The sequence below is a fragment of the Pongo pygmaeus genome, chromosome 13 (genome assembly GCF_028885625.2).
Source record: "Pongo pygmaeus isolate AG05252 chromosome 13, NHGRI_mPonPyg2-v2.0_pri, whole genome shotgun sequence".
Lineage (NCBI taxonomy): Eukaryota > Metazoa > Chordata > Mammalia > Primates > Hominidae > Pongo > Pongo pygmaeus.
The window spans coordinates 113,876,594-113,896,897 of record NC_072386.2 but is presented as its reverse complement, the minus strand read 5'-3'; the positions used below and the strand labels follow the sequence as shown (position 1 = coordinate 113,896,897).

Below are 20,304 nucleotides of genomic sequence, written 5' to 3'. Positions count from 1 at the left end.
ACTATCATATGATGATAATTGTTGATAATTTGATCTCATTTTGAAGATTCAGAAAGTACATTAAGAACTTGTATTGTCTCACTGTCATCATAGTGTTCACAGATGACACCATGTTTTAGATATGTCAGTTTATATAATACCGGGTAGCAGAGATTTTACTCTCTTTAAAAATTATACTTTTATAGCCTTGCTTACAGTAAAGTGACATGTAAAATGAGCAAATGAAATAGAAATAAAATAGAAAATAAAAATAGAAATTAAATATTGGGGCACTTAATGTTTTTTTCTTAGTAAGTAGCATGTATTGTGAAATGCAGTGTTCATATAATTTCACCAATAATTTTGCTGTACTATGTGAGAAAACCACTTTATACTATGTGCTACTCAAGAAATTGGGAACATTTTCTACTTTAGAGCAGCTGGAGGAGTCCTTTCTCCTTGCTGACACTAGAAGGTAAGGTACCATTCCTCAGTATTTTGAGTATTTTTGTATTCAAAGTGTGTTGAAATGTTCTTGCTAGTGCATGTTAAGTTGTAGAGTTTGTGGTAATCTGATTTAGAGATTGGAAGCTGTGGACTATGACACATATTAAGGATTTGTGCAGATGGATTATTAATCAGAAAGTAAGGTGGAGCCTTTTACACATTCCTATTTTAATATAACAGGTAGCAAACTCATTCTGGTATTCTTATTTTTGATTATTTTTCTTGGAAGTTTATTTTGCTGAGCGCTCTATTCCTAAATCATTTCAGAACTGACTTTAGTATAGCTGAGTTTTAATAGATAGAAATAACATGACTTCAATTTAATTTTCCATAGACTACCCTTTAGACATTCTTTACAGCTTCAGTTTTGCTATGAAAGGGAAGAGATCAGACAGAGAAGTGCCGTTCTTTTTGCATGTGGTTAATGGCCAACCAATAGCTCTCTGGGATAACTTTTTTTTTTTTTTTTTTTTGCTGAAGTTGTCTCTTCATCCAGATTCTACTTAGATTTTCAGTTGTCTTTGGGATAACTTTTTTTTTTTTTTTTTTTTTTTTGCTGAAGTTGGTCTTAGTTCATACAGATTTTAATTAGATTTTCAGTTGTCTGACAATCACAATAGAAATAAAAGTGGTTGTATCATAAATTCAGTGAAGTCTAATTGGGACTAGCATTCTTTCAGTGGTTTTGCAAGAATACAGTTATCTGTATCTCTGTAATCCATTATTTTAACATATACATATTGATTTATTTACAAAATGAAAAAAAAACCTGAATTAAAAAAGGCTTATCCTTCAACTTCTGTAGCTTTGTGTTACGTACTCTTTGGAAAAGTTACATGTAAAATTTTGACCTTCTACCACAGACAAGGAATGCTGGCAAGTGTGTTGTTAAAATTCTGTCACTGCCTCTTTGTTTGCCTAAATTGATGGAAAAACACTTTCAGGTCATTTTAGTGAAGTTCAGTTACAGTGAGTTATAAGGTATGTCATTTGAATACTGGTTGTAATGTGTTTCCGGTGTTCACTTGTATTTATAACCTGAATAACCAGTACCCCCCCCCCCAAAAAAAAAGCCAGTTGAACAGATACAAAAAAAAATTTTTTTAATTTTTATTTTTTGAGATGGAGTTTGTGTTGCCCAGGCTGGAGTGCAGTGGCACAATCTCAGCTGACTGCAACCTCTGCCTCCCAGGTTCAAGCGAGTCTCCTGCCTCGGCCTCCCAAGTAGCTGGGATAACAGGTGTGCGCCCCCATGCCTGGCTAATTTTTGTGTTTTTAGTACAGGTAGGGTTTCACCATCTTGGCCAGGCTGGTCTTGAACTCCTGACCTCAAGTGATCTGCTTCCCTCAACTTCCCAATGTGCTAGGATTACAGGCATCAGCCACCTCGCCTGGCCTGAACAAATACAAAATGTTTATGCTGAGACTAGGCACTTTATATACTATTACTTTTGAAAAAAAAAACAAAACAAAACAGGATTTAAGACTACAAACTAGGTTGGGGAGAACACTAGATTTTTAGTGATAAGTCCAGGATGTGAGTCTGAGCCTTGCTACAAAGTTACTTGGTGATCTTGGGCAGGATATTTTACCTCTTTGGGTCTTAGTTTTCTTTTTGGGAAGTAAGGATCCTGTATAGTATTAGTCTTTTTGACCAGTTTTAACAGTCTGTGATTCTCAGTTTTTTCTGTCTTGTGAAGAGAAACTTAACAGTATTAAAGTTGCCAGCTCTTTTTTTTTTTTTTTTGTCTTATGAATAGTCTTGGTAACAGAAAACTGGTTTGAATTAGCCTATCTAATTTTAATGTTTTCCAAAACTAGTTTTAAAGGAGACATGAAATTAAAAGTATTTAGTTTTACTTTTTTTTTTTTTTGACACAGAGTCTCGCTGTGTCGCCCAGGCTGGAGTGCAGTGGTGTGATCTCTGCTCACTACAAGCTCCGCCTCCCGGGTTCACGCCATTCTCCTGCCTCAGCCTCCTGAGTAGCTGGGACTACAGGCGCCCGCCACCACGCCTGGCTAATTTTTTTTGTATTTTTAGTAGAGACGGGGTTTCACCGTATTAGCCAGGATGGTCTCAATCTCCTGACCTCGTGATGTGCCTGCCTTGGCCTCCCAAAGTGCTGGTATTACAGGCATGAGCCACCACGCCTGGCCTAGTTTTACATTTTAATTGTGCCTCACTGTTGTCACTTTAAAAGAAGCATGTGAACGGAAAAGACAAAACACTTTGAAAATGTACTTTGCAATGAAAGGAGAGTCACCTATTATTAAAGTTCTTTGAATTCCCATTTCATGGCAGAGGGCAGTGAAATGAGCTAACATAAGCATGTGTATTTATGTAGACTTGCCCATGTAAATCAATGCAGATGTATTGCTGTCACATTTTTCTTCAAACATTTTATTATGAAAAAGCTTAAACATGCAAAAAGTTGAAAGAATTGTGTAGTGAACCTCCATATATTCTGCAAGTAGTGCAGCCTATATTCTGCAATTAGCGCAGCCTATATTCTGCAATTAACATTATCTTTCATTAACTGTATCTTACATCTATCCATCTATTCACTCCACTATTGAACCTGCATTACATCTTACTTTTTGCTTCATTTCAAAATAAGCTGCAGACATCTTACAGTTTACCCCTAAACATTTTGACATGCATATAATTAGCTGGAGTTTAATACTTGTTAACGCTTCTTAAAGTTCAAATTTATATACATAAGCCTGGCATAGGGGCTCAGGCCTGTAACCCTAATGACTCTTGGGAAGCTGTTGCGGGAGGATTGCTTGAGGCCAGGGGTTTGAGACTAGCCTGGGCAACATAGTGAGACCCCCCATCTCTAAAGAAATAAAGAAATTAGCCAGATGTGGTGGTATGCGCCTGTAGTCCAGCTACTTGGGAAGCTGATGTGAGAGGATCACTTGAGCCCAGGAGTACTAGGCTGCCGCGAGCTATGTTCACGCCACTGCACTCCCAGCATAGATGACAAAGCAAGACCCTGTCTTTAAAAAGGAGGAAGAAATTTACGTACATAAAAATGCATAACTGTTAGTGTGCCATGGATGACAGTCATTAATTGAGCGTCTGGCATTTTTCAGGGTCTTTGCTAGTCTTGCAGATAGATGAGTAAGACACAGTTTCTGCCTTCATGGTGCTAGTAGGATAAATAGAAGAGATGTCTAAAAAAGTAGTGTTTTATTTGGAGCGTTTAGTTGCAAATAAGAATCAGCTGTCTTCTACAGCTAATCGGTCTTCCTTAGAGAACCTGAGGGCAGGAATTCAGTGGGGCCTTGGGAAGGGCTGGAACCAAGAACCAGAAGGCTCACAGGACTGTTTTTTCCTAACTCTGCCCATTTCATTCTTTTTCTTCGAAGATCTACTATTTTCTCTTTTTAGTACAAATGGTAGAACATGGCTGTCCCTAGAGCTTTTATTTTACATCTAACAATTCTCAGCCACACAGACATACCAGTTTTCTCTGTTAATTTCATTTCCAAATTCCTGGGAGGTAGAATCTGGCCCCACCCTGGTTCAGCTTGCCTGAGGGCTGAGCTGTTGGAAGCCCACTTTTGTGGATGGAATGAAGTAGGAGGGATGGAAGAGACAATTCCCAGAACAAGTATGGGGCTGTTGTAACCTGGGCTGACACTGAAAATGGTTTATAACTACAATGTGATAAATACTGGTACAGACAAGAGCAGGCTATAGAAATAGATGGAATAGGGGCAGGGTCAGCTTCCTGGAGAAGTTGTCGGCTAAGGTTTTTTTGTTTCTTTTTTTTTTGAGATGGAGTCTTACTCTGTCACCCAGGCTGGAGCGCAGTGGTGTGATTTCGGCTCACTGCAACGTCCGCCTCCTGGTTCAAGCGATTCTCCTGCCTCAGTCTCCCAAGTAGCTGGAATTTCAAGCATCTACCACCAAGCCTGGCTAATTTTTGTATTTTTAGTAGAGCCGAGGTTTCACCGTGTTGGTCAGGCTGGTCTCGAATTCCCGACCTCAAGTGATCCACCTGCCTCAGCCTCCCAAAGTGCTGTGATTACAGGTGTGAGCCACTGCATCCAGCTGGCTAAGTTGAGTTTTGAAAGATGAATTCAAGTACAACAGTGGGAAGGAAGGATATTCCTTATAGAAGAACAGTAGGAGAAAGATAGGAAATGGCATAGTGTGTTTAGGTAACTGTAAGGAGACTGGTACATTCGCAGTATAAGTTTTGAAGTGGGGTAGGTTCATTAGAGACCAGAGAGAGGGAGATCCAGGCCAGTTTATGAAGAACCCTATCTTGTTAAGATATGGGGAGTCAGGGAAGGTGGGTGACAGATTTATTTCCTTAAGAGATCATTTCATGGAATGAACTGGAGGCAAGTGGGGCAGAGACAGAAAATCTTTTGAGAGCTTAGACTAAGAAAATGGCAGTAAAAAAGAGAAGGGGAGATAATTAGGTAGTAAAATCTTTAGTACTTGTGATTTATTTGATGTCAGGAGAAGGGGAGGAATCTTAAGATGATGTCCCTGGTCTCCTGACCTGAGTAACTGGATTAATTGGTATACTAGCCAAGATAAGAAATATGGGAGACTGTGGTGCTGGCAGTGTTATATTTCTTGATTTGGCTGGTAACTACAAGGGTACTGTTAAAAGGATTATTAACTTGTGCTTATATGTTTTATGCATTTTTCCATCTGTAAGTTATATTTCACAATCTAAAAGACCAGAAAGGAATAGGAGAAAATAAGTTTGGGAAAGAAGCTGCTGACTTTAGGATTGGACTTTTACATTTGGAGTCAGCCCTCCAGATGGAGATGTGTGGAAGGCAGTTGGAAGTGCAGTAGAGGAGTATAGGCTGCTGATACAGGTGAAAGGATTAGGTTAGGTCTGTAGTTCTCAAGCCTCGTTGTACATTAAAATCTCTGTAGAGTTAAAAAAAAAAATACTGATAACCTGGATCCCACCCCAGATTAATTAAATTGACCTCTCGGGGTGTGAGGGTACCATGTCTAGCTTAAAAAGCTCCCTGTGCATTTTCTTCTAATACACAGAGTTGAAGAACCACTGGGTTACAGAAAGATCACTTACTCCCTACATTCTGTTACTGACAGAGTTCTGCAAAGAGGATTTTGTAATTGCTTTAGAACTCAATATAGGTTTAACCTTTTTGTTTTGGGTACAATTATTATACCCTGTGCTTCCCCCCTACTAATACCAGAAATTTAAAAAAGTATGTACGCTTTTCATTAAAATAATGATGCACATGTGTTCTTGAAAAAAGTATGTGGAAGACACAAGCTGTTTAGTTAAAGCAATTTTAAAACAGAAACTTTCCTGTGATTAACTGAAATGGCCATGTCTTACCTAGTTGTAATTATTAATAGTGTATAGCTTTTGCAGCCAAACATAGATTGCCTGATCACCTACAGTGCCTTTGAAAAATAAATATGAAAGACAGTGATTGGTAAATGAATTGGGTGATGTAGTCTGGAAGGCAGATAGCTGTAAGTGGTGAGCAGCTGTCTGTGATGTATCTGATACGGAAAGGACAGTTGCTTACTTGTCTGTCCTCAGGGTCCTGTATCTGTATCCATCAATAAGTATTTATTAGCACTTACTATCTTCCCAGAAGTGTATTAGGAAATGTATGTAAGTTACTAAATAAGTAACTAGATAAAATAGACAAAAATGCATGGGACTTGCACTAGGTTTGCCAGTGTTTGGGTTGGGGAAGGCTATGTAAATGACAATTCAATGTCAAGTTATGTGATAATTATAAGAATACAGTTGCTGTTCGGAGACTGGAATTATTTCTTGCACTTGAGCGTAAAGAGTGATTCTTGCAACACATTGACCTCCTATTTTCTTGAGCTCCATTCATCTAGTGATCTTACTTTCTGTGGACATCTGTCAGACCACGGACCCCAGATCCGTTGATCCTACTGCTTTTTCGTCGTCCTTTATATCCTTGATGTTCACATTCCCTTCCTCACTCAGCTTAAATTCCATAGTCATTATACTAACTCCTCTGTATAGTCTGTATAGTCCCACACTTTAATCATACTTACTTGGCAAAACTTACAACCCTGGTTAAATCTGACTCTCCTCCTAATCTGCACCTGTACCTGTGCATGTGAACATAGCTGGAAAACACATGCCTTCATACACCCTATGCTGAATGATCTTATTTATTTTTTAAAATTCATAACCTTGAACCTCAAATGGGTCCTTAATGCTCCTATGCAATCATATGTACCTGGCCCATTCACTCTGTCACTCTGTTAGACAGTTGTTTGATTACTCCAACCCCTTCCTTTTAAAATCCATAATACCCTCTCTCCCATTCGACTGATGACCTTGCTTCTTACTTCACTAAGGAAATTGAAGCATGTACTTGTGCCTTCTGCCCTCATTCCTCTCACCATAGATAAACTACATGTGCTTCTATCAAAGACAAGCTCTTCACTCATGTATTAGATATTACCCTCTATCAACCACTCAAGGATATTGCCCTGAGAATCCCCCTCCAGATTTTCCTGCATCATCAATATTTTGTTTTCTGTTGGATCATTCATCAACATTTAAACATGTTATTTTTCCAGTGTTAAAAATACTTGATCCCACTTGGATTGCCAGCTACTGTCTCATTTCTTTGCCCTTCTTTGTAGTGAAACGTCTGGAAGTAGTGTCTATTCAACTGTTTTTAATTTCTTTCCTCATATGATCCCTCTTCTGTTTCTTTATTGAGATATAATTCACATGCCCTAAAATTCACTATTTTAAATGTACAATTCAGTGGTTTTTAGTATATTTACAGAGTCGTGCATCCATCACCACTGTCTAAATTCCAGAACATTTTCATCATTGAAAAATAAACTCTGTACCCCTTAGTGGCCACTCCCTGTTTCACCCTTCCTCCAGTTCCTGGCAGCTACTAATCTACTTTCTGTCTATGTGGATTTGCCTATTCTGGATGTTTCACGTAAGTGGAATCATACAATATGTGGTCTTTTGTGACTAGCTTCTTTCCCTTAGCATAATGTTTTCAAGGTTCATGCATATTATAACATGTATGAGTGTTTCATTCCTTTTTATGGCTAATATTCCATTTATGAATATGCCACATTTTGTTTGTGCATTCATCAGTCGATGGACATTTAGGTGGTTCCACATTTTGGCTGTTACCAAAAATGCCGCCGTGAACACTTGTGTTCAGATTTTTGTGTGGATGTATCTTTTCAATTATCTTGGGTACATACTTAGTAGGGTAGACTTTCTGGGTCATATTATAGCTCTGTGTTTAACATTTTGAGGAACTGCCAAATTGTTTTTCAAAAATGACTGTACCATTTTACATTTCCACCAGAGTTCGAGTTTCTTCATCTTGTTCTCTCTTAAGCCAACTTTAATCAGGTTTTTCCTCTATTTCCCAAACTTCTTAGCTGAACGTGCCCTTGACAAGGTCATTAGTAACATCAAAGTACCTAAATTCAATAGTCAGTTCACAGTCCTCATTTTGTTTGACCTATGCCGAGCATTTGACACAATTAATTATTCATTCCTCTGTAATACACTTTATTCACTTTTGGCTTCCAGGATACTGCATGTTGTGTGCAGCTCCCCCTGTCCCCCCACCCCACACACACATTTTATTGGTCAATCCTTGTCAGTTTCCTTTGTTATTTACTCCTTTCTCTCCTACCTTTAAAAATTGGAGTGTCCATTGGGGATCTTTATCTAGACTTACACATCTTTAAGTACTATCCTTGAACTGGCTCCCAGGTTGATATGTCTAACCTAGATCTCTTCTTTTTGTCCTTCCGAGCCATGTATCCAGCTGCCTGCCCACCAGGATGTTAGACATTTTAAATGGAACATGTCTAAAACCCAACTCCTTTTCTTTCTTTAAAAATATGTACCACCCGTAGGTCTCCCCATCTCTGATCAAGGCAATGCCATCCTCCAGTTGTTTAGGCCAAAACCGATGGAGTTAACCTACACTCCTTTTCTCACATCCCACATCCAATCTGCTAGGAAGTCTCGTTGACCTCACCTTAAAATATCTGCAGTGTCATAACACTTCTTACCATCTCTGCCTTGCCATTACCCTCGTCTGATTATCATGTCTCACCTGGATCATTGTGATGGATTCCTAATTAGATCCTCTGTTGTATCTTTACCTCCAACGGTCTAGCTCAACACAGTAGCCAGAATAATCCTTTAGAAATATGTCAGATCAGGCCGGGTACAGTGGCCTGTAATCCCAGCACTTTGGGAGGCTGAGGTGGGTGAATGACCTGAGGTTGGGAGTTTTAGACCAGCCTGGCCAACATGGTGAAACCCTGTCTCTACTAAAAATACAAAAATTAGCCAGGTGTGGGGTGCATACCTGTAATCCCAGCTACTTGGGAGGCTGAGGCTCAAGAACAGCTTGAACCTGGGAGACGGAGGTTGCAGTGAGCCAAGATTGCGCCACTGCACTCCAGCCTGAGTGACAGAGCGAGACCCTGTCTCAAAAAAAAAAAAAAAAAAAAAGAAAGAAAAAAATAAATATGTCAGATCATAGGCATTTTCTGCTCAAAACCCTGCATTGCCTCCCTGTTTCACTCAGTAACAGCCAAACTAGGCCCTACTTCATCTGACCCTGTTACCTCTCTGACCACGTCTGTTGTTGTTATCCTTTGGCTTACTGCATTCACCTCCTTGCTGTTCTTCAAACAGGTGTGTGTTAGATTCAGGGCCTTTGCACTTGATGTTCTTTCTGTTGGAAATGTTCTTTACCATTTTCAGATCTCCTCAAAGCTCACCATATTCAGTAAGCTTACCCTAGTTACCTTTAATTATGTAACTTGCTCCTCCCACATTCTGGATTCCTCTTATTCTCCTCTTTTAAATTTTTGCATAACACTTAACATTGATAGAGTACATTATTGACTTATGTTTATGATTGCCGTGGTTTGAATGCATCTCCCAAAAAGCATGTGTTGGAAACTTAATCCCCGCAGCAGCTTGGGGAGGTGAGACCTAGTAGGAGGTGTTTAGATCATGAGGAATTTACTCTCAGGAGTGGATTAATGCTGATTATAAAAGAACTTGAGGCTGTGAATTAGATCTCTTACTCTCTCTCGCCCATGTGATGCCTTCTGCCATGTTATGACGCAGCAAGAAAGCACTCACCAGATGTGGCCCCTTAGTCTTGGATTTCCAAGACTCTAGAACCGTGAGCCAAATATATTTTTATTCATTATAAATTACCCAATCTGTGGTATTCTGTTATAATAGCATAAAACGGACTAAGACAGTGATACATTGCTCTTCCTCCCCACCCCGCCACCCCCTCACCCCCTCGCCCACTCACCCCCCAGCCCCACTAAGCTGAAGCTCCATGAGGGCAGGGATTTCTGTTTTATTCACAGATGTAACCTAAAGTGTCACAGTGCATGGCACGTAGTAACCTTTCAAGATATATTTGTGGAATAAGTAAATGGATGGCTGTATGGCAGAGGTGGAGGTCTGAGGCAGGCCTTGAAAAATTTTGATTAGGTTTTGGGGAGAAAAGGACAACTTAGTTTCCCTTATCTTTCCCAATCTTCTCTTTTCTGTGCCTTTAGCAAGATCTCTTTAACCTTCAAGGCATGGCATCTGAATTAGAACCTGAGTTTGAATCTGCTTAGTATATATGTGACCTTGAGGAAGATTTCTGGCCATTCTTGAGTCCCTTTTAATAATAAAAAAGTCATTTTTATTGATGTCTACTTTGAATATAGTAAAATACATTCTTTTTGAGTATACAGTTCTATGAATTTTGACAGACTTAGTCATGTAACCACCATCAAGATATATTTCCATTACTACAAAACGTTTCTTTCAGTGCCATGTAGTCAGTTCCCTCCCTTCACCTCCTGCTCCTGGAAACCATTGATCTGATTTCTTAAGTGTGACTCATTTTTAGTCAAACCTCTTTCATTTAGCCTCTGTGCTTTTGAGATGCATCTGTGTAATTACATGTATCAGGAGTGCATTTCTTTTTATTGCCCAGAAGTATTCCAGTGTATGGATTTACCACGGTTTATTCATTTACCAGTTGATGGATTTTGGGGTTATTTCTAGTTTTTGGCCATTATGAGTAAATTTGCTATAAACATTTTCATTTCTCTTGGGCAAATACCTTGGGTGTGGGAATGCTGGATTGTATGATAAGTGAATTTAACTTTATAAAAAAACACCAAACTGTTTTTCAAAGTTATTAGTTTTTTTTCACATTTATCAAATGGGATAATAGTCAAGACTTTTAGTTGTGAGCAACAGAAATTGAGTCTGGGAAAGGAACTTATGAATAGGATGTTAGGTGGCTCACAGAATCTCTTGGAGGGCTGGAGAAATAGGCTGAGAAGTTAGCATCCGGGAACAAGATTCTAGGCACAGACGAGGTTGAATCGCCAATACCATCAGGGGGTGCTAGACACTGTAGGTAGAATTACTGTCTCTGGAAACTGGATGAAGCTGCTGTGCTTGCTGCTTTCACTTGCCAGAATAGATTTTCTGAGGACTGAGCTTCTTTGAGTCATTTGCTTTTGAATCACCATCTGGAGGTAGGCTCTGCCTCATGAGGTGGGGGATTCCCCAAACATAGGAAAGAGAATTCAGATGTGAGGCTGAAAAAGGAAATAACACGTGTTTACCACAACCTCCAGAGGTGGCTGTGATTAGATAGAATAATTTCCATGGTGTCTAGGAACTTAGTAGAATATAAATGCTAGTTTACTTTTCTGTTTTCCTTTTTCCCCATCTGTCTTTTGTAAGTAAAATTTTTGTTAAAATGTAAAACAAACTACATAAATCATAAGTGTGTATAGCTTGATGAATTTTCATGAAGTGAATTCATCCTTATAACTGGTACCCAGAAGAAATAGAACATTGCCAGCACCCAGAAACTTCTCCCGTGTCCTCATCTTCATCACTGCACACTCCCCACTCCACCACTGAATCACTGGTTTTGACTAGTTTTGCCTGTTTTCAAACTTTATGTAATCAAAATTGTGTGTGTATGGTTTCTTTCTTCCAGCATTTCTTTCAATATTTGTGGACTTCATTTTTTGTTGATTTCATATTGTTTCATTGTGTGAGTATAACACTATCCATTGTACTGTTGATGGACACATAGGCTATTTCCAGTTTTTGACTAATACAAGTAAGTACTGCTATGAACATATTTGCACGTCCTCTGGTTTAAATATATATGTTTCTGTAAGTATGTAACATGGAGTGAAACTAATGAGTCATGGGTTCTGTGTATGTTCAGCTTTAGGAGAGACTGCTGAAAAGTTTTCTTAAGTATCTTTTTTTCACTTTCCACTACTACCAGCAGTACATGTAAGTTCCAATTGGTCACTTCTTTTTGACATCTTCCTCTGTTTTCAATAGGACTTTGTACCCCAGTATAGTACTTGTTTGAGTCTGCCTAATCAGTTACAAGTATCTCTTCCCTATAATGTTATTAACTCTTTGAGGTGGGATTTCTTGTTTTATCTTTCTCCTCTTAGTACTGAGTACAGAGCTAGAACACGTAGTAAATGCTCTGTGAAAGTTGCGTGAAAAGATGAATCAAGAGTATGTCTGTGGGTGGGAATTATCTTGGCATTTTTTAGAACAGAGAACTCACTGGTCTGACTGGAATTAGAAGTGATGGGAACAATGGGTGGTAAGGTTGAGTTAAGTCAGGTGGAATCTGATTCAGGAAGTAATAGGTAGCCCTGTTTAGTTCCTGAACTGCGAGAGAGTTAATGAAAGCTGTTTTGTTTTGTGAGTGAAGAATTGTGTTTTTGTTACAGGTGTGTCCAGCTGTTAGGAAATAGTTACAAAAAAGATTTGGGCTCATGATTGGAGACAAGATGAGACAAGGCATGAGTGGGTGTGAATTTGGTTAGCTTAATCTCTTAGCTTTTAGTTTCTTTATAAAATGGGGCTCCACCTTGTAAAGATTAGAACTAATATATAAATATGAGTAGATGTTTTCTTTTTTATTCACTGTGTATTTTGTTTTGTGGCATTTGAATTTTGTGGAACTTAGAATTTTGAAACATGTTGTGAAGTGTAATTCTGCCAGTGTAAATCCATGTGGAATTTTTCTAACTATAGCATCTCTGGAGCACCTTGCATACTCTTCTTTGCTTCTACTTTGTTGTTGTTCTACTCTAGCACCTTTGGTTCTGCTCTACTGTAGCACCTTTGGTTCTGCCTGTGTCAGAAGTAAAAAATAAACCATTAATAAAGTGGCTTCTTGCCTCTAAGAGCTTATCCCACAAAGAAATGTTGAACTGTTCCCTGTAATTTCTGTTAATTATAAAGCACATATATGAATATACATAAATACTAAGAATCAAGGTTTTTAGTGGAAGAGGAAAAAAATCCAAGAGGTTCATAAAAAAAAATTGTAATGTTGAATTGGAATTATCCATATGAACTCATGCTTTTGTGTTTCTTTTTTCCAATTTTGCTTCACATTTAATAATAATGTTTTGAGCTAATGTCTAGATATTACCTGATTGTTAACATTAGCATGAAGAGATCTCCCTGAAACAGTGGTACTATATTATTATTTTAAAAACTAATGTATTTGTTTAACTAGAGAGTTTTAGATTGACATAAAAATTGAGCATGTAATACAAAAAGTTTTCATATCCTTCTATCCCTTCACTCCCACCTCATAATTCCACCTATTATTAACATCTTACATTACTGTTGGCACATTTGCTAAAATTAGTGAGCAAATATTGATACGTTATTAAAGTATAATTTGCATAATGTTCATTCTGTTATACAGTTATGTGAATTTTGAAATATTTATAATGTTATGGTTACCATTATGGTCTGATAAAGAATACTTTCATGCTCTAAAAATCCTGTTTCCACTTATTAACCTCTGTCCTCTTTCTCCAGAAATCTTGGCAACTATTGATATTTTTATTGTCTTTAGTTTTGCCCTTTCCGGAATGTCATATAGTTGATAGTTGGAATAATATATTACATAGCTTTTTTTAGATGAGCTTATTTCATCTATCTATCTATCTATCTATCTATCTATCTATCTATCTATCTATCTATCTATCTATTTAAGCTTCCTTCATGTCTTTTTTATGCTTTGATGGTGAACTCCATTAAATCACTGAATAATATTGCTATCATTTGCTTTTTTTTTTTTTTTTTGGTATTCACCTCGAAAGACATCTTTTTTGCTTCCAGTTCTGGTGATTATAAATAAAGCTGTCATAAATGTTGCTGTGCAGGTTTTGTGTGGACATAACTTTTTATCTCAACTGGATAAATACTTAAGCACAATTTTTGGATCATATTGTAAAAGTAGGTTGTGATTCCTAAAATTTGGTAGATTTCATAAGAGAAACCATCTGGGTTTGGTGCCTTCTCTTTTTGGAATATTATTAATGTTAATTCAGCTTCTTTAAGAGGCATAGGCTTATTCCGATGATCTGTGTTTCTCCTGTGACCTTCGGAAGATTTTGCCTTTCCAAGGAATTGATACATTTTACTGAGGTTATCAAACAGTGGCCATAGAATTGTTCGTAGTACTCCTTGATTATCTTTTTAATTCCCAACAGTTTAGTATAGATGGCTCCTCTTTTATTTCTGATATTAGTAATTTGTTGAACTCATGGTTTTAAAAATATTTACTTGCTGTATTGACTGAAAGGGCCTAGAAGCAATGACAGCCAGCAGAGATGAGCATATCTAGTGCCCATATATTGTTTTTTTAATACCATTTGCCACTAAAAGGAACCTTGGAGAAGTGGCTAATTCCAGGTGTGGGACCAGAAGAGTGCTGTCTAAGTCTGGAACATCTTGTGTCAAAAAGCAAGGGAGCTGTGAAAGACTCGGGGCGCATGTCTAAAGAACACAGGAACTCACTTGTAAAGGCTACCACAGGCCGAATTTGAGACAACTTGAACATTACAAAATGGTAATAGACATTGAGTGGAAAAAGAAAACACTGCCATGATTTCATAGTGAGAAAGAGAAGGAAAGAGGGAGGAGAGGGGTAGGAAGGGAGGTGAAGAGAAAGAGAGAAAAGCGAAATCTTCTTTGCAGAAGATTGCCAGGTGATAAATGTAAAAGGAATTATATAATTAGAAAATCACCTTTTTGTATACCCCACATAATAATCTGGTTCAGGTAAGGACGATCACTGGATGCCATAACTATTAGGTGAAAGACTGTTGGGAGAAGAAAATATTTACACAGTCTCAAAGTATCACTTTACAGATAACTTTCTACTTAATAAAGGGAAAATAATTTTACAATATAGAGATCTGTCATTCACCACCTTAATGAAGTGACTAAAACTTAAGATGAAGGAGCTGGTATCAAGTACCCCCTGACTTGATGCAGTAAGAACTATACAACATCACCTTTGTTTAAATCGTTGCCGGAAATGAAGAAACAATCAGAGAAATCAGAATGTGGAGCATTCTATAAAACCCTTGGCCTGGATTCTTAAAAAAGACACTGAAGTATTTATTTAGGGGTGAAGTCAAGATGTCTGCAACTTACTTTCAAATGGTTTCACAAAACGCAGAGATACAGCAAATGTAGCAAAACGTTAACTATTGATGAACCTAAATGAAGAGCACACAGGTGTTAATTGTAATAGTCTTTTAATTTTCCTGTTTTCAAAGTGTAGATTTTTAAAAGTTAATTGATAATAAGATATGACTCTGAAGGGTCTTAAGAGATCTTCTAATCCAACCCCTCATTTTTACAAATGGGGAAAGTGCGACCCAGGGAGACTTGTCTGAGGACACATCAGCTGGTTACTGATAGAGCGTGAAGAGCATGCCTATTCTGTCTTTTGCCACCACCCGTGGAGGATGTGAGTGGCAGGATGTGGGAGGGATGGCAAAGGGACAGAGAGGGTCTTTGGGAGGAAGGGCTCTCCGGAGTCATGGTAGGAAAGGGGCACCCCTTAGTAGGAGCATGTTGTGGGTCACAGCCACAGCCAAGATGAAGGAGATTATGACCTGAAACACAGGCAGACCCGAGAGACCCAACGCTTCACCCAGCTTAGCTCCTCCTGTTCTCTTTTTAAAAATTCTTTGTTGTTTTCTTTCTCTAATTATTCTTTCCACTGCCTTAAAAAAAAAATCTCTATAAACAAAAAACAAACGTCTCTATTTTATTGTCAGTTGGTCATTTTGCTTTTTCCACCAAGAATTAACATGATGTCATGGAAATAATATAAATTTTGGAGCTAGACAGACCTGATTTCAAATTCCAATCCTGCGTACTAGCTCTACAACTTGGAAGTCACTTAACCCTGCTAAGTCTTGGTTTCTTCATTTTTGAAAAGTTATTTCTTCCTACTTTGAAAGGAAGTGGCATTGTACTGGGGTATTTTAAAAAATAAATCATGTTTTCTCCTCAGTTATTTGGAAGTTAGTTATACAGTCCTGTTAGTGGTTTTCTTAGAAAATACAATGATACATTGTTGACTTGTTGGAGTCTATTGTTAATTGGTAACTGGTAGTACTGACAATGTCTGCATCTTAGAATACTTTAACTTCCTTTACCCTTTTCTCCACCTACATGCCATTTTAGTTGTTTACATTATTGTATACATTTAAGCCCACAAGTTTAGTCATTCACTGCACAATGAAGTTTCAATGACAGACTGCTTGTACAATGTACAGTGGTCCCATGAGATTATAATATCATTTTTACTGTACTTTTTCTGTGTGTGGATACATTTAGATTGTGTTACGGTTGCCTACAACCGTATTCGGTAGAATAACTTGCTGTACAGGTTTGTAGCCTAGAAGCAATAGGCTATAATAACCTAGGTGTATAGAAGGCTATAACATCTAGATTTGTGTAAGTACACTTTATGATGTCACACAATGATGAAATTGCCTCGTGACACATTTCTCAGGTTGTATCACTTTTGTTAAGAGATGCATCACTGTATTAAATAATATTTGTCATTTAAAAAATAATGTTATAACTGTTCATATTCACTTAGATTTACCCATATGCTTACCACTTTATTTGCTCTTTTTCCATCTGAATCTCTAATTTTTTATCTGTAATAATTTTCTTTCTGCCTGAAGAATACCCTTTAGAATTTCTTTTAATACAGGTTTACCTGTGGCATACTCTGTTTTTGCTTATCAGAAAGTTCATTTGTTTGCATTCATTCCTGAAGGCTATGTATTTACTAGATATAGAATTGTGTATTGGCAGTTATTTTCTTTAAGCACAGGGAAGCTCCCATTCCTCTGTTTTCTGGATCCATTGTTAATATTGAGAGCTGGCAGTGTGTCCCTCCTTTGAAGGTAATTGTCTTTTTTCTCTCATTTAAATTTTGTAGCAACTCTGTGAAATACAGATTTTATTTTTGTTAGTACGGATGAGAATAAAAACTCTGGATAACTTGTCCCTTTCACACAGCTAGAAAATAGTGGATTTAAATCCAAGTCTGTGAGACATCAAAGCCTATACTTTCCCCACTTTGCCTTACTGCGTCTCACTAAATAAAAGTACACATTCATAAATTTAACAGTATTTATTGAGCTTCTCTTATATGTATAACTTTGCTATGAACTGAGGTGGATACTGGATTTTGGGACATAATTCTGGCCTTCAATTTATAGTTTGGAGAAAAGCATGTTGAAAACATTCAATTTGTAATATGAAGCAGTATGTGATTAATAGCTAAAATGGTGATAGCCTGTGGTAATTACTAAAAGAGTTTAATGCAAAGAGGATTTTACAATTGGCTGGTTATGTCAGAGAATATCCTGTGAAGGAGGTGGGACTTGGTCTGAACCCCAGGCAGAGTTTGTGGGGGGCTGAAATCATAGAGACTCTTTGGGTCGGGGGAAGTTATGTGAATAAAGGCATGGGGACTGAATGATGGATTTGGGGAATGGCAGCAAGGTTGATTTGGTTCTAGCTGAAGTTTATAAATATAGTTGAAGATAAGGTTGTATGTGAGGTGGTGTGTCATTATGGAGATTGTAAACTCCTGTTCTCTGTCTTTTAGGGCATAGGGAGCCCTTGTAGAATGGTTTAGGGGCAGGGGTGATACAGTGATTATTTACAGGGCAAGACCTTGGCTTGATTTTATTTTCCAACCTAAATCTCAATTATGACTTTGTCACTTCCTCATTTTTATTGTGGGTTAGTTAAATTTTTCAGGCCTCTATTTCCTCATCCGTGAATTGGAAATAATAGTACTTATTTTATAGGGTTGTTGCAAGGATAAATGAAATGATATATGCAATGTACTTAGAACAGTAAGCACTATGTAAATGTGAGGCGTCATTTTATTATTATTGTTAGTGTTATTAAATTAGATTATGTATATTAGTATTCACCCTAATGCCTGGCACATGGTTAATCATATAATTCCAGTCACTAATAGAATATATATGGGATAATTAACCAAATTATATTTTCCTACCCCTGCACCTTATATAGGAAATTTATGTCCTTTAAAAGTCATATTTAATGTATAAATAAACTGTATAATTCATTTAGGTTATTTCCTCATTGCATTGTTTTTTATTACATGTTACATGTCATTCCCAGTCCACTCCTCAGCTAACTTATTATAGTTATAAAAATAATGGTGAAGAACAGTGAAGAAAACATTCTATGCTAAGAATGTGTAGTAAGAAGGGAGAGAAGGAGGTAATACTAGTTAAATCTGTGATAAGACAGTATATCATAGACAGAAGCTGTGAAGATGCCGTAGGAAAGATGTAGGAATTGTGCTGGGTGCTGAATTTAGAAACATTATCTATGGGCATTGTTTAATTTGATTTCTTTAGGAATTGTTTGTAGTGTGAGGATGCTAACTAAGCTTCCACCTAAGTATAAAGAATAAAAAACTGCCTTGTCTGTTAAAATTTTATTCGAAGAGAAATTGTATAAAGCCATTGAAGCATCTGGACTGACAAGCTAGAAATGGATTTAAGTGAAGGCTCATTAATCTTTAAGAAGTTGAAAAGCAAACGTATGTGGCAGAGAAGCCAGTGTGGATTTGCAATACTGAATGCCAGCATCTTCAAATATTGTCAGTAAAGGACAGTAGGAAATAAGAATGGACACCACTTATATGTTTAAGTTTAAAATAGTTCAGCATTATATCAAATGCCTTTATTGAAAATAACCTAACTAGTAGCTAATTATAGTTTTAAGGGAGGTTTAACTTTATCTGGTGACTGTTTGCATTGATTAGAATGATTTCACAAGAGAATATGCCTTTAAGTGGGCATGCTTTTAATTTCGGAGGAAGTAAACACATGGTGCTGTTCTTAGGTTGTATTTCAGATCTTCTGTGGTCTAATTGCCAATGATTTGTACCTTGTTTTAATTGACAACTTAGAAAAGACATTCTTTAAATACTGTCTCATTATTTTTCCCATTTCTTTTTCACATTCTTTGTGTTTCTTATAAATTGGCAAGGGAGTATCTTTGCATATGGTTTGTTATTCTTGGAATAAGATGCTTTTTTTTCTTTCTGGTCTTGTTTTCCTAACCTTTAACCACCCTGTTAACAGATGGTCAGATTATCCTTCTACTCTATCATTTTGAGTAACTTTGTTTTGAAAAAGCCCAACTTCTAACAGTGACTTAAATTTTTACAAGGTAGTATCAGTAACTCATTCATTATAGCGGCTTTGATTCTTGAGGTTCCTTTTATCTTTTGGGTTGAGTTTGTATTTATATGTAATACTAAATGGGAAGCCTGACTTTAAGTTATTGGGTGATTATTTCTTCCTGACACCGGAGCTCAATGTTTAGTTGATTCATAGCATCTTGAGAAGCAGATAAGGCAGGTATCTTTTACTTGAGGGCACTTAAAATTGTAAAGAACCATAGGTTTTGGCACCTAACAGACTTGGATTTAAATTGTAGATTTTCCCTTGTGTACCTTTGGACAAGTGACTTAACTGAGTTTCAGTTTGTAAACCTTAAAATGGAGACTGATCGTATCACATTTACCTTGTAGAGTTGATGTAAATATTAACTGAGGTAATTAATGTGAAGTGTCCTGTATACTCTATGGAACATGGGAGATAAAAAATGAAGGCTCACTTGCCAAGGTAATCAGTTTTACAAGATGGGACATGTAATTGTACATGATGTCATAGCAGTGTTTGCTATTTATATGGGTAGTTCCCTTTATCTGAGAATAAACCATCTTTAGAATGAATCGTGGTCAGGACCTCAGTTCAGGTACACTCTGATAAGCTTGGATTTGCTCCTCAGTGACTAAAGGGTAGTAAGCACAGCAGCTGTGGTCACGACATATATTTGCATGGAGCATGATAGACGTCTCTATGGCAAGACTGTCTGTTGTAAATTATGAGCCTAGCTGTGCTCCAACTATAAAGAATGATGAGGAGTTGCACATATTCCCACCCTGAAGTACCAGGAATTATAATTGAGTCATCAATCGTTTATTCATTTGATTATTCTCTTGACAACTATTTGAGAGCTTACTATCTAGGCATTGTGATATATACTAGGAGTATACAGCCAAGAGCAAAACACAGTATCTGCCTTCTAGGAACATGTACAGAGCTGGTAAGTGGTAAAACGTAAGGCAAAACTAGTGCAGTGGGAGATATGGGAGGTCTTCTTAATTCAGTCCATGCCAGGCAAACGATTGGGAAGGGGGTAGCGGTACAGGTCAAGATGAGAGACGCTTCCTGTGGGAGAAGGCACTGTCTTAAGTTGAATGCAGGATAAGGGTGGAGGGTTTAAGATGTTAAGGATGGTATTTTGAAAAATTTCATTCCGAGAGTTAAGCATC

General features: G+C 37.5%; 1 protein-coding gene across 7 annotated transcripts in view; it reads left to right on the top strand.

The window, feature by feature from the left end:
- The window catches only part of STRBP (spermatid perinuclear RNA binding protein), a 159,020-nt gene that overhangs the window by 31,950 nt on the left and 106,766 nt on the right, over positions 1 to 20,304 (top strand). The gene's annotated exons all lie outside the window — the stretch shown is intronic.